Below are 14,546 nucleotides of genomic sequence, written 5' to 3' on the forward strand. Positions count from 1 at the left end.
CTCATTGACTGGAGATGTTATTGTGAGTTACTTCAGACTGGAGATGTTATTGTGAGTTACTTCAGTATGTTGAAAGCTATAGAATTGGTAAAATCACTTGAGTCATGAGTGTAGATGAAACAGTGGTGAGATCTGAAAATTGGTGTTTAAGACACTTCAACCTTCAAAGTTCATAAAAGAGGATGAAGCAAAAGTGTTGACGGAGATGCATATTGAGCCAGGAAGACTGATTTAAGAAAGTGATGTTCTAGGGTAAATAACAGTATTTTAAGAAAAATACACTAATTCAAGAATAAAAATTATTTCCTCAAATACTACTGAAAGGCTCAGTAAGCACGGGTGTAGAGGTGGGGAGATGCAAGAAAGAATGGGAGGAGAAGTAGTAAGGGCAAGAATTCTGGAAGTATCTAGTATATCAATGTATGTCAGGTGGAAACAAGTCTCAGAACTAGTGCTCAGACCCACTTGTTTTCCCTGAGAGTATCAGCCTTGGTATTAGAATTATAGAGCTACTGAATTTAAAATCTGGAAAGTACCTTAGGCACACCTTAAGGTAATCCCATCACTTAACATATTAAACACTGAGTCCAGAAAGTTAATACCAGTTGCATAAAACATAAAGCTTATGACTTAATGGGAAAGCCAGGACCAAAATTCAATTTTTTTTAATCCTAATTCAGTTTCATTTATATTCCATTGAAGAAAATCAGCTAGCTTATAATTCCAATTTTTATTAGAAACAGGAATAAAATGTGTTTTATCCAGCTACTAATAGAGCAGAAAGCTTTACTATTGTATTTTTTGCAGGATTTGCTGAACTTTATTTCTAGGTTGTACCATGTGCCACCATTTTAACCATTCAAAATCCTTTTTCATTCCAGTTGTAGCTTATATGTCAGGAAGGTCAAGTCTCCATCCCCAAAATTATGTAGGGAAGAGCCAATTATATCATAATTTTCTTTTATTAACGCTTTTGAATTCTATGTGAATTTGTTTCTTCTATTTTCAGTTATAAATGAGACATTATGAGAACAAATGGCTTGGAACTTCTCTGAGAACCAAGAAAGAGTATTTTGCTGACCAGTATTTTGTTCTATTGTTATAAAAATGAAAATAAATAGTTGGAAAAGTTAGAAATGTATTCTTGATTATTTATACATTTAACATGATAACTCATTCATGGTCATCAAGGGGTTTTTGCAATGAAAAATAGAATACGTCACACAATACGAATTTATATGTACATCCAAGTCAGGATATGTACCCACTTAAGAGGAATTACTTAATTTATAAAAATTATATAATTTTTAAATCATATCACTTAAGGGAAAAGGGAAAGCTTACTTGAATAAATAACATGTCATTTATTCATGAATGTTTTCTTTCAGAATTATAACACTCTTAGTGATACTGAAATCATCTATATCCTCTAATGAGGCTAGTGCCTTCTTTTCCTGTCTGTCTCTCTCTTTCGCTCAATGGGAACCAACCAATGAGAAAACACGTTTGTTTCCTTCCATGCATAAAAAATACATTTAAAAGGTACTTTCAGGTATTAGAATTGAAAGTTATTAGATTTGAAAGGTTAATTCAGTGCTTCTTAAGAATACCCAGGAATGGAAATCAGTAGAGGTCTTAAATTGGTCTTGCCTTTGAAGAATGAATATTTTTATTCCATTGGAATATTGTTCAAAAGGGTGGCTATTTGCTAACTTTCCTCATCTTTTAATTTTTTTTAAATCAAGTTGGAGGTTGAGCATGTATTCTGGATATCTCCTTTAGTATTTAATGTTAGCTGTGAACACTTAGTGTATTTAAAAAAAATTTATATATTTATCCCCATTTCATTTATGCTGAATTCCTGAAACTGTTACATTTTGATATTCAAGAAGTTTGAAGGAAACTTTTAAAATCTTCACTTAGTAAGAAAAGGTATAGTATTTTATGGAAGAAAATACATGTTAAGAACTTTAAAATTAAAAACACATAAAGTTGTACATTTGTTTCAAGAAATTTCAATCCTATTTCAAGATGACACTAGTATCAAGAGGAAAAGATGGAAGAAGATTAACATTTTGGAGGGAGTTTTTTTTTGTGTGTGTCTATATATACACATGTGTGTGTCTCTCTATATATACATATATATATATATATATATATATATATATATATATATATATATATAAATATTCAAACATGTATGTATATATGTATATATATAGACACACACATATATATATAGAGAGAGATATCTATCTATATACATTTGTATCTATATCTATATACATTTAGGCAGGTTTTCTTGACAATTTTTTTCTTATTTAGTTTTCACTTCAAATCTGATGATATTATTGGAAGTATTTATTGAACAAGGAGACAAAAAGTTTAGAAAGTTTAGGTAACTTGACCAGCATTATAGATTTTTCTGACTCTGAAATTCAGCTCGCTATCATAATGCCATATCAAAGAATACAGTAATAAATGAGTGAATAAAATGTTCCAAAATCACATTGAGCATTTATGTTACATGGTTTATATATCTTATCAGGTTAGTTCTTTTTTCCCCACTAGAATTTAAACCTCATTAAAGATTATACTTGTTTTTGTATGAGCATAAAACTTGGCCTAGGGAAAGGGTCAAATATGTATATATTTGAAAACTTGAATCAGGTAGAAATAAATTTAAATTTTCGACTGGGCATTCTATCAATTTACTTCCAAAGTAGCATTATACACTACATTTTCTAATAATCTACCTACAGATCACTGTAAAGCAAAGCTTCAAGTGAATATCTAGGTATTCATGATTAGTCCCTATAGTGTTTGTATTTCTCATTTTTTGTTGAATCATTTTTCATGCTGTCACATAACTTATTATAATTTATATTTATTACAAAATATTCCACTGAGTGAGTGTGCCATGCTTTAGTTAAATATTTCTCTATTACTGAGCAACAGAATGTTAATATAACTATTTTATATAGATCATTTCTTCAGGATAAAGTTCCAGAAATGATATGCCTGCATTCCATACCTGTGAACACTTTGTAGAACTTATGCAAATAAGTTTTTTTTTTCAAATTAGCTTTGAAAGTTGATTTTATAAATTGTATCACTTTTAGAAATATTCAAAAAATGTTTTTTATTAAATTTGCTAAAACAGGGATTTGCTGACATTTAATAAAATAAAATAATAACTTTAAAGTCATGGCAAATATTTAAGTGTTCTTTACTTTTAAGTAGTAAATTGGAAGATCTCCACATTTGTTTTTATTAATTTTATCTCTATATGGTTTAGATATAAGGTGTTTCCCCAAAAAATTCATGTGTTAATGCAGGAATTTTCAGAGCTGAAATTATCGGGTTAGGAGAGTTTTAACCACTATTTCACAGATTGATAATTTGAAAGGAATATTGTAGTGGGTGGTAATGGTGGGCAGGTAGGGTTTGGCTGAAGGAAGAAGGTGACTAGGGGCATGCCCTTGGGCCCCTTGTGATCTGCCTGTTTCTTGGCTGCCTGAGCTGAGCAGCTTTCCTCTTCCAGGGCCTTCCATCATGAGAGATTGGCTCATCTTGGGCCCAGAGCAATGAAGTCTGCTGACTATGGACTAAAATCTCTGAACCATGAGCCAAAATAAATATTTCCTCCGCTAACATTTCCTCCTGTTCTTGTCAGGTATTCTGGTTATAGTGACTAAATGCTAACACAATCTCCTTTAGAACATAAGCTTTTGAACAGATTTGGGTATTACCTCATTGAACCAGACCAAGCTATTTTTACTGCAGAAAAAAAAATTGAGTACACTTTTTCAACAATAGTACCATTCCAAAAACTTAGTTTGAATTAAAATATTTGATATTTAGCATATCATTAGAGTTCACAAACTAGTGCTCAGGAAATTCTATACCATGGAATTTTCTTGGTTTTACAGTATTACATATTTCTTTTAAATTATTTTTATGTGGATTAACATACTTTATAATTGATTTCAACTTGTAAATTGTCATTGCTTGCAACAAAATTCTTTATGTTTTAGAGATGACTACGTTATTTTTAGGAAAAGAGCAAAGATATATGTTGTATTTTTCAAATATAAACATTGCCATTGTTAACTGGCAGTTGCTAATTAATCCTAAGCTAGAATCTAAATAATTGAGAATTCATTTATGATTGTCTGTGTATCACCAGGGGTCTAGGCTACTGAATTTAATTTGTAGTGAACCAATACTGAAGTAAGGGAAGAGAGACATGACAGAAGTAAACTATTTTATGATCCTTGTGATGCACATTTACCAGCCCCAAGGCATTAGATTTTCTTAAACAGAATTCTGAAAAACTTTTTCTTCCTTTTTAAAATTCACAAAGCTGTAGAGGGTCAACAGTATGATTCTATTTATGAAAAATTTGTTTTAGTTTTTTATGGCAAAATCATTACTACTGGAAGGTGTAATAATTGTGAGTTTCAAAGCTTTCTACTAGGAAAATGCCAGAGAGCATGCTTTCTACACTTGGATGCAAATTGGTTCTGTTGTTATATCATCATATGAACAAAATGAACTCCTTTGAAGTCAGTACCAATATATAATCAGAAATCTTGGAATCTGAATTGTACTCCAGTAACACTGATGGTGGGGGGATTCACTTCTAATCAAACATTGAAGTAGATTATTCATTCATATAATTAGTTTAGAATATTTACTATGTATTAGTCACCATTATAATTACTAGATTTATGTCACTGAGAAGAACATAACAAAACTCTTCCTTTCACAGAAATCACATTCTAATGACATAGAAAAGGAAGAAAGTAAGAACGCAGAAATAATGAGTATAATAGTTTATAAATTAATATAACAAAATTGTAATATTATAAAAAATTTTAAAGTTCAGCCAAATTGAAATATTTTGCAATCAGCTTTAGTTGAATAGCTGTGTATTTACCTCAGTTCAGGGTCTAGTCATGCAACATTGCCCCACTTCTTTTAGGTAGAGTACTGATGTAATCTTTTGGGGTCTGGGGAACTTCCATTTCTGTCAATGCATCTGCTATAAACATAGGGAAAATATTCCCTTAGAAGTATTTAATGAATTCTAAGAGATTAAAGAATATCTATCTGGATGGTGATTAAGGAAAAGTTGGAACCCAACACACTATTGCTGAACACTGATGCTGACTTGAGGCTAATTTTAAACTTGAGGTACTCAAACTTCTCAGGAGTTCAAGAGACACAGGGCCCAGAAACAAAGCTCTAGTCCTCATTGTAAGGTGACTATGCAACCTCACTGTAAAATGTATTATTCCAAAGAGGCATCCTATTATCCTCAGCCTTCGAGTGACAAGAAATATTCACCCTTGATTTCCTATCTCATCAAAAGATGAACTATTGAATTTTGTTTTTGAGCAGGAAAAGTGCCTGAAAAGTTATGACAATAAGCAGGATGTTATAAATTTGAAGTATAAATTTAGAATATACGAAATACCAAGAGTATATCTGAAGAGATTGAGCAATTATGCTAATGCTGTCTCAAATGGGTAGTGTCTCCAGTTACCTAATAGGAAAAAGATATAAACCCTCTTTAGGGCAGTATACCTTTGCCCTGTAACTCATAGAAAATGTGTACCTTGCAATTAATCAAAACTCAAGGACAGCTGGGAACCAGGCCTAATTCTTTCATAAATTATCCAATAGCTATTGAGGATCCTCTATGTACTGGGCATTCAGCAGTGAAAAGAATAATTGAAAATCTTAACCCTTATAAAACTTACAGTCTAGCAAGAAAAGAAAGAACATAAACAACAAAATAATGAAAATAGAAAACATGTTAGGAAGTGATGAGAAACATAAATAAATAAAATTGCATAAATATATAAATGAAGAATAATATCACAAGGAGATATTTTATACACAGAAAACTAGCCAAGATTGAAAAACCCAAGATTTGTTGAAGGTGTGATGTGACAAAAATCTGTTCATTGTATTATTTTTCTATTGTTGATGTAAGAAATTGTCACAAACTAAAAATGACGTGAATTTATTACCCTTAAGTTCTGTGATTTAGAGGCCCAATATTGGTCTCATTGTCCTAACTGCTAGGTGATGTCACAGCTGCTTTTTCTTCTGCTGTCTCTAGAGGAGATTTATTTTCTTCCCTTTTCCAGCTTTCAGAGGCTGCCTAAATTCCTTGGCTTGCAGCTCCTTCTGACTTCTTCAAAGTCAGAAAATGTAGGTCGAAACCTTCTCACATAGTCACTCTAACACATTTGTACCTCCTTCTTCTGCTTTGAAGGGCCTTGGTTTATTGGAGCCACTGGATAACCAAGGATAACCTATTCATCTTAGAGTTCTCAATGTACTTACCTTTCCTAGTTCTTTTTGCCATGTAAAATAATATACTCACAGGTTCCAGTGATTTAAGGTGGGTGACTCTTTGCTGCGCCATTTTTCTATCTTCCACCTCTTCTATCACTGGAGGTAGTGCTTATTAAAACAACAAATAACAAAGCCACAATTTGGCATGACTAGAAGAGCTGAGAATGCATATATTCTAACATGAAAACATTTACTTCCAGGCAAAAATTTTGAGAAACTCTTTCACATTTTCATAAAGAGACACGTATCGAATGTTTACAGTAAGATTGCTTTTAAAAGCTCCAAGGTGGAAAGAGGTTCTAGTCACCACTAGAAGGTGTATAGTTATTGTGAAATATTATGAAATGGAATATTATACAACATGAATAAGCCAGAAGAGGTTCCAGTCCTGATGGAATTTAGAGTCCCACTTGTTGAAGGAAACAGAACATTAAAAATATCCTGTATTAGTTCATCCATCTATTCATCAATCTTTTACCTATATGATGTTTTTGAGAGTTGCATGTGCCTGTGAAAGAAGAGGATGACAGTAGATAGGAAGACAAAAAGTAAGAATAGTGGAATGTTGTGAATCAGCAACTTAAGGAAGATTTCCCTGAGGAGATGACCCACGGATGATGGATGCCTTGTAGTGAAGATTGAATGAGGAAACCTGTATATCAGGTGTGCCACGCTTCCTCATCCTGTGCCCACCTATCAGTGCTTTGGAAGAGCGCTGGCACAGACGATATTCACAGGCTCCCTTACCTCCTTCTTCCTATAGGGTCTAGACAATGAGCATATTAGTAGGAGATCATAGGGATGCAATATTTTTTTCTTGTTTCACAGAACTCATGGAACTCAGAACCATAGACCTCTATTTACAGTGTCTAAGTACCAAATTATTTCCATTCTCATTCACTCTTTGCTGCTCTTTGCTGCTCCCCTACAATCATTATAAATAGCCTTTCTTCCTGTACTTTTGCTTACCTGAGCTCTCCAGTTTTATGAGTTGCCATATTCCTTCACATTCTTTTACCTTCTTTCCTTTGTTATTTAAAGATTTTCTTCTCTCAGTAGTGAATACGACTTTAAAGTTCTGTATCTCATACAGTGTTTCCCTACCTGCCTATTCTCACTGAATACAAGCCTTGCACTCTTTTTTTTTCTACTATTTGTATGTTTTATCCTGATAAATTCTAAGTTCTTACATAACAAACCATATAAAGCGTATACTGGCTGTAGAATTCCTCTATTGATTCTCTGGGTAGAGACATGAAATACTTCTTTTCCTTAAAAAAAGTTTTTATTGTGAATAGACTACTACCAGGAAGATTACCCACTAAGAAACAACTAAGCAAGCAAACACTACCTGCACATACACAAGTACTTTCTCTAAGCTAGTTCCCATTTTTCAGCAGTTAATAGTCTTCATTCTATTTCATGCAGATGATTAAATAGAGAAGGACATCAGTACCTGGGTTTTTAGGTAACGAAAGAGTTTATTTAGTTCTATTTTACCACTGGTATATATGGGCTATATTTAGGATTCTCTAGGATTCAATAGACTCATTAGGGATTTTGACCATTTCACAGTTTTAACACAGCAAGTTCTGTATCCCCTGAAACAACCTTAGCTCATGGAAAGTCAGAAAAGTTACTCATCCTATAGTTTGTCAGACTTTTCTGAATCCTTTCAAAGTACATAGATCTGTTGCAAGAAGTTAGAAATTGCTTTGGAATGACTTCTAAGTAACAACTGAACAAGTTAATAAACAGATGTGTTTTTTTTTTCATTTTCATATTGAAAAGGTGCAGTGTATTTCTGTTTCTAGCCCAGGATGTGTGATTTAGCTATTCCAGAATAAACCTTGTCTCTCTTGCATAATATATCAATGGCAGATTTGCTCGTTTCCCTTTCAGATTCTTGACCATAGCATCTGGGTGCATATCCTTAGTACCCTACATACTTTTTGTTTTGTTTTGTTTTACTCGCCATTTTCTGGTTGTTTTTTTTTTTTCACTCTGAAAAATTTATTTTGTTTCCACGTTTTACACTGTATCATTCTCCTATAAAAAAAGGTCTGTCTTTAAAAAAAAATCTCTGTTTTGTAATTTTTCCTTTCTTCATACTTCCCCAATACTTAATTTAATTACATAATTACACATATTTTATGATGGTGAGTGGAAATCTTTTCTATGATGCTAGAGAGAATTAATTCTTTCCTCTACCCAAAGCAACCCAGAAAGATATAAATTCTCTTAAAAACATACCTGTTTTTTTCATTACCTAAGCTTGGCAGAGGAAGGGGTAGTCCTTTCACATTACAATCTTACTTCCTGTTTACAATCTCACTCCTCTTAATTCAAAGTGGAAAGAATATTTCACTAGCTTAAAAAAAAGATAACAAGAGGTTTCTGCAAAAAAATATAAAATACATGACTCAGTAAAATTTTTAGTCAAACCCTTTTTGCTTTGCCTTTACTTTTCAAGGGGAATTCTGAGTCTGAAGAACTGAGGCTAGTCATCATTCTCAGTTTAATAAACGTTGATGTAACATGGTGGGAATAATCTGCATTCCTATTCCTTTTGAGCCAAAATGTTAAGTGATCCATTGGAACATTGTCCTGATTAATAACTTGACTCAGAAAATGCCAACTATTCAAAGACAAAAATATAGTCACAGGGCCCAGCTCTCTTCGAGATGGTTTAAAATAAATAAATAAAAGCAAAAGTAATCTGTTTCTTTTTTTGCAGAGCACAGTAACCTAAGCCTGTTAGAGTCCGTTTTATTTTCTCCTTTTAAAAAGATCTCTCCTCCTCACAGATCAATTTACTGCTTGACAAATAAACACATAATGTATAAAGTCAACTTTAAGATTGATATAATTGAAGACAAAACTTGAGTTTATTGGCATCAGACCACATTTCGCCTACAAAGCAGCTCTGGTGTGGGAAGGATGTTTACAATGTCTGATATATGACCCACTACATCTGCTACTTTGTAAGGGAATGAAGATGCCCTCAATTGAGATGGAAAGGAAAGTGCAGGAATTATCCTCATGCATTCTTTTCCCATTTGTGTTTAACATTTTTCACGCAGTCTTGACACAATTGGAAAATCATTTGTTCTGGTAAAAGTAATTTCAGTGTATAAAGACATAGAAATTATTTTATCAAAAATTCTCTCAAGATTTACATTTGTCAATGTTTCATTATGATGGTCTTATGAACAACTGAAACAACTGATCACCATGAAATATCAAATATTATTTCAGATAATTATGCAAATATGTTTTTGTTGTTTATTTGTGTATGAAAATTTCAAGGGCCCCTAATGCAAGGCAGTTTGTTGGGATGTGTAGCTTTGGAGGGCTTCTGTGTGAAAGTGAAGGCAAGGTAGAGGGTTGTCCTAAGATGAAAATTTTTTTTCTATAACAGGAGACTTTCTAGTCCAGACTATTGCATAATGCAATTATCAGTGTCCTACCAAGTGTTTGAGCAAATGCTGGAGATTCTTTTGATAGAAATACCATTGGGGGAATTTCCACATTGCTTCCAGGATCAAAGTAGATGTTCCTAAATGTCCTTTGCAAATCTAACATGCTAACATTCTCAATAAGGATTCCACAACAGGTATTTTACTATTGTCCTAAATGACATAATAAACCTGCCCCCAATATGACTTTAAAATGTAAAAAATGACTTTGGGTGTTTCTGTAGAGATAGATGTGAGGATGTTAACCTCTTTTAAATGTACTCTTTTTTTTTTAACATTGTCTTTTCCATTGTACTGTATGGCTCTAATATATATATTTTTAAAGAAACCTGTCTGGAACTTTTAAATAATTCATGCTCTTTTTCATTACAAAATCAAAAAGTCAATTTAAAAAGTTAGTAAAATTTTTATGAAAGCTGGAGACTATAATAACTTTGACTTTTTAAGGAGTGAAGGCAACAACATTGCCGCCTTATATACCTCTTTTCAATAAAAACCAATTTAAAAATTTACATTTTTCAAGGAGGGATGATTCCCATAAACAAAACTAAAGTATGCATCACTGTGCACCAGGGTGGATGCCTGTCACTCAAATCACTGTCATGCCACTAGCTATCCTGATACAATCAGAAGGGAAAATAGAGTTAGGTGATGGGTTTACTGGATGATGTCTGCATGAGTGGCAGATGTTTGTGCTATAAGCACATTATGTGCACTCAATTTTTATTATAGAACAATTGCCTTTAATGACTTTTATGTTCATGATCAATGTGTCATAAATTCACCTGAATTTCAAAAATGACCTAAGAAATCTAAGGAATTGTTCTCCAGTTGTTTTCTCCTAATATTCAATAATAACAAAAAAAGCAACTGACTTGACCATATATTGAATTGTGGATTCTGACAATCTCTGAGATCTCAGATACATGCCCCAAGTTCTCCTGGTTCATGAAAGACCTGACATTATGCCCAAGATGATTATCAATCATCAGTTGTACAATATTGTCTGCTGTAAGTGAGTAGTGTGATTAATAACAGCAATTCAAGCATGATCTGGAAAGCTGTGATCTTTATTGACTAAGTGAACTGGTGACTTTCTCTTTTCATGTTGTTTGTACTCAATTTGTGCTGCTTTCAGTTATTGATAGAGTCTATTACTATTTCGGTTGTGATATCATTCCACATTACATAGACTCAAAAACAAATGTCAAGTGAGGCAAGAAACATGTTCATTTATTCTGTAGATATGCTTTTAGCTTACTATTATGGTCTTCTGTTTCATTGATTGGCAAGCTGATATAAATTGTTGTTTTGTTCTTGGTAGTCATTTCATTTATATATATATGACAGAATTTTTACCTTCATATTTATAAACGTATATTCTACAACTACCACTAGTTGTTCTTGGTAGTCATTTCATTTATATATATATGACAGAATTTTTACCTTCATATTTATAAACTTATATTCTACAACTACCACTAGTTGTAGGTTTTTCTTTCTTCTCTCCCAGTTCTCTAACATTAATATTCACATTGTAATAATATTTTCAACTGAGTGAACACAAAAAAATAAACAAATATTATTTTAGGAGTGTGTATGTTTGTTGACTATCTTGGAAATCAACTGCTATTTCATTTGTGTTTTGAGCACATATCTATATAATCTTCTAAAATGGGATGGCATTGGTTCCTACTAGAAACAAATCCCATGTAAATTAAACTTCTTGTATTAGTCTAGAATGACAGCTGTTTATAAACCAGAAGAAATAGTGCAGTCAGTAAGAATATGGGCAGATGGGGCCAAACAGAAATAAGTTATTAGCTATATTATATTAAAAATTGAATTAAGCACTCAATACTTTAATTTTTTCATCTCTAAAAAGAGTTCTTGGGAAATCAAATGTATTAATTCACATTCTAATTGTTCCTAGAACAGTTTCTGGCTCATTAAAAAATTCAATTACTGTTAGCTATTATTGTTAACAATCCTAATGAATTGTTATGGTTTGGATTTGGAATGTCCTCCAAAGGCTCACGTGGTGTGGAAGGCTTAGGTCCTAGACACAGGGCTTAAGAGATGTGATTGAATCATGAGGGCTACTGATCTCATTGATTCAATGATGGGTTTGTAGCTGAATGGGACTACTGGGAGGTGATGGAAACCAGGAGGTGGGGCCCAGTTGAAGGGAATGGGTCTTGTGGGCATGCCTTTTGGGACTATATCTTGTCCTTTGACACTCCCTCACCCTCTCTCTCTTTCCCTATCTCCAGGGGGCAAGCATTGTTTTTTCTCCATCACATTCTCCCTGCTGTGATGTTCTGTCACACCATAGGTCTAGAACCAAGGGAACCAGCTAATCTGAAACTATGAACTAAAATAAATCTTTGCTTCTTTAAGAATTATTTATTAGATATTTTGTCTCAGTGACAAAAAGCTAATACATGAAAGTATCAAAAATGGACAGATGGTTAAATTGGATGCATTTGCCTAGGAAAAATAAGAGGGCTGAGAATTCAGCCCCTGCATTCCAGTGTTTAGAGGTACTTAGCAAATAAGTCAAACAAGAACCTGCAGTATTTCAAAAAGAAGATATTTCAAAAGAGAATGCTTGATCAAATATCTCTAAAGCTACAGTGAGGTGACCATAAGATTAAGAATTGTCTGTTGGATTTTTGGCAAATCAGAATGACCTTGACAATAGCATTTCATGATGTGATGAAATAAAAAGAAGTGAGGAAGTGGGAAGTGATGACAATGAATAGCTATAATAAATTCTAGCAGTTTTGTAGTGATACATAAAAGGAGAACATTGGCGTGTGAGAACATTCTGAAGTACAGAGCATTTATTTGCTAATAGAAACTATTCAATAAACATTGAGGTTGATGATGAAAGAAAAGAAAGGATTAGTTGCTGGAGCAAAGTTCCTTAAAAAGTAAAAAGGTCTGGGGTTCTAATGTTCTGATTTAGTATATAACATAATTTTTGTTGTTATTTGTTGTCTCCTGATCTCTCAATTAAGGATTTGTGTAGATAGAATTTTTTTTAATTTGCTTGCACATCTAGAGTAGAGATAGGTGATAGGCAAGTAATAGACACAATAAATATTTGTTAAACAAATGCATCAATGGAAAATGAATATATGAATTTGGTAGCATGTAGACTTCTCATTGTAGCACAAGAAGGCTGTATCTGAACAGATGGGCACATGTCAGTAGCATTGTTGATTAAAACACATTGCATTCTTACCAGATTACTTCTATTGCATCAGAGAATATGCAAAACTAACTTAAAGGAGGAAAAAGAATAGTAAAATTTAGGGGACTCTTGCAGAGGAAAATACAAAAGGATCTAGAGATGGACAACAGGGGTAAACCATGTATTGTAAGTGATCAGAGACTTGATTTAGGAGTACAAATATCTGACTCATGAATTCCAGAAAGAGAAAATAAAGAAAAGAAATGGGAGAAAATCATCAAATAAGTATTGTGACAAATAAGTTAAAATGATGATGATTAAAGTGAATAATCATCATTAAATTTTTATAATCAAAGGGATGAAGGGAAAAGCCTCAAAGCTTACAGAGCCATAAGCCAGTTCTTGAACAAAGTTTTCATGCAAATTCAGTAGAATCAGAGCAAAAATATAGGCAACTAGAAGTTAAAAAGATTAATTATTTCAAAATTCTGAGGAAAATAGTTTTACCACAGAATTATATATTGAGAAAAAATTATCAATATAATGTGAATATAGGATAAAGCCATTATCAGATATAAAATTTCTCAAAAGAGAATCACCATCTTTGCATGCTTTATCAGGAATCTAGTAAGTTGAGAAACTTCACAAGGTAGAACAAGACATTATAACAAGAAAACCAAGAATCCATCAGAAAAGAAAGAGAAAAGATGATGGAGAAGAGAAATTCCAGGAGAAGAGCCACACTGTAGGCTAAAATATTGGAGCAGGAAGATATGAGACTTCAGGAATCAGGGTTTTGCAAACAAAGTGAAATGATAAATTATACAAGACATGTACTGAATATATGAAAAATTGTACTTAATGACCACTGGAAGTAAAAGGATGAATGGATCACTAGAGAAATGTATATGCAAATAAACAAAAACAGGGCAATTTTTAACACTAAGACAAACTACTAATCATACAAGACAGGGAGTAGTAGTAATAAGAAACTTGGCTTAGCATTGTGTGTGTGTGTGTGTGTGTGTGTGTGTGTGTGTGTGTAAGAGTGTAAACACTAACTGCCTAAGCTAGAGGTTACCTTAGAATGATAGATGGAAAATTTCCAGGTAGGAGTACTGGTATAAAAGAACCAAATCTGTATCTACTGTAACAGCACAGGGGCACTTTCCTTTGAAAAGCAGCCCAGATGATCCCAGAAATCACTTTTTCCCAGGAAGGTGGGAAAAAGTATTCTTTTACATGAACCCTAAATGTGCTTATTTCCCTAAAAATAAATTGGGTATGGAGTCAAGTGTCTGCACATTGATCGCCTTATTGTGTATTGATGAGGACCTTCAAGTCAGTTTTCCATATCTTCCCTGTAAACACACTTGGACTTATTTAAAATATGTCACTTAATAGGAATACAGACTGGGTAAGTCTGTATTCATGTATATTATTCATGTAGTTATACAAAAGTACATGCTTAAAATGCACACACAGAGAAACACAAA

Source organism: Marmota flaviventris, chromosome 10, assembly GCF_047511675.1.
Source record: "Marmota flaviventris isolate mMarFla1 chromosome 10, mMarFla1.hap1, whole genome shotgun sequence".
Classification (NCBI taxonomy): Eukaryota; Metazoa; Chordata; class Mammalia; order Rodentia; family Sciuridae; genus Marmota; species Marmota flaviventris.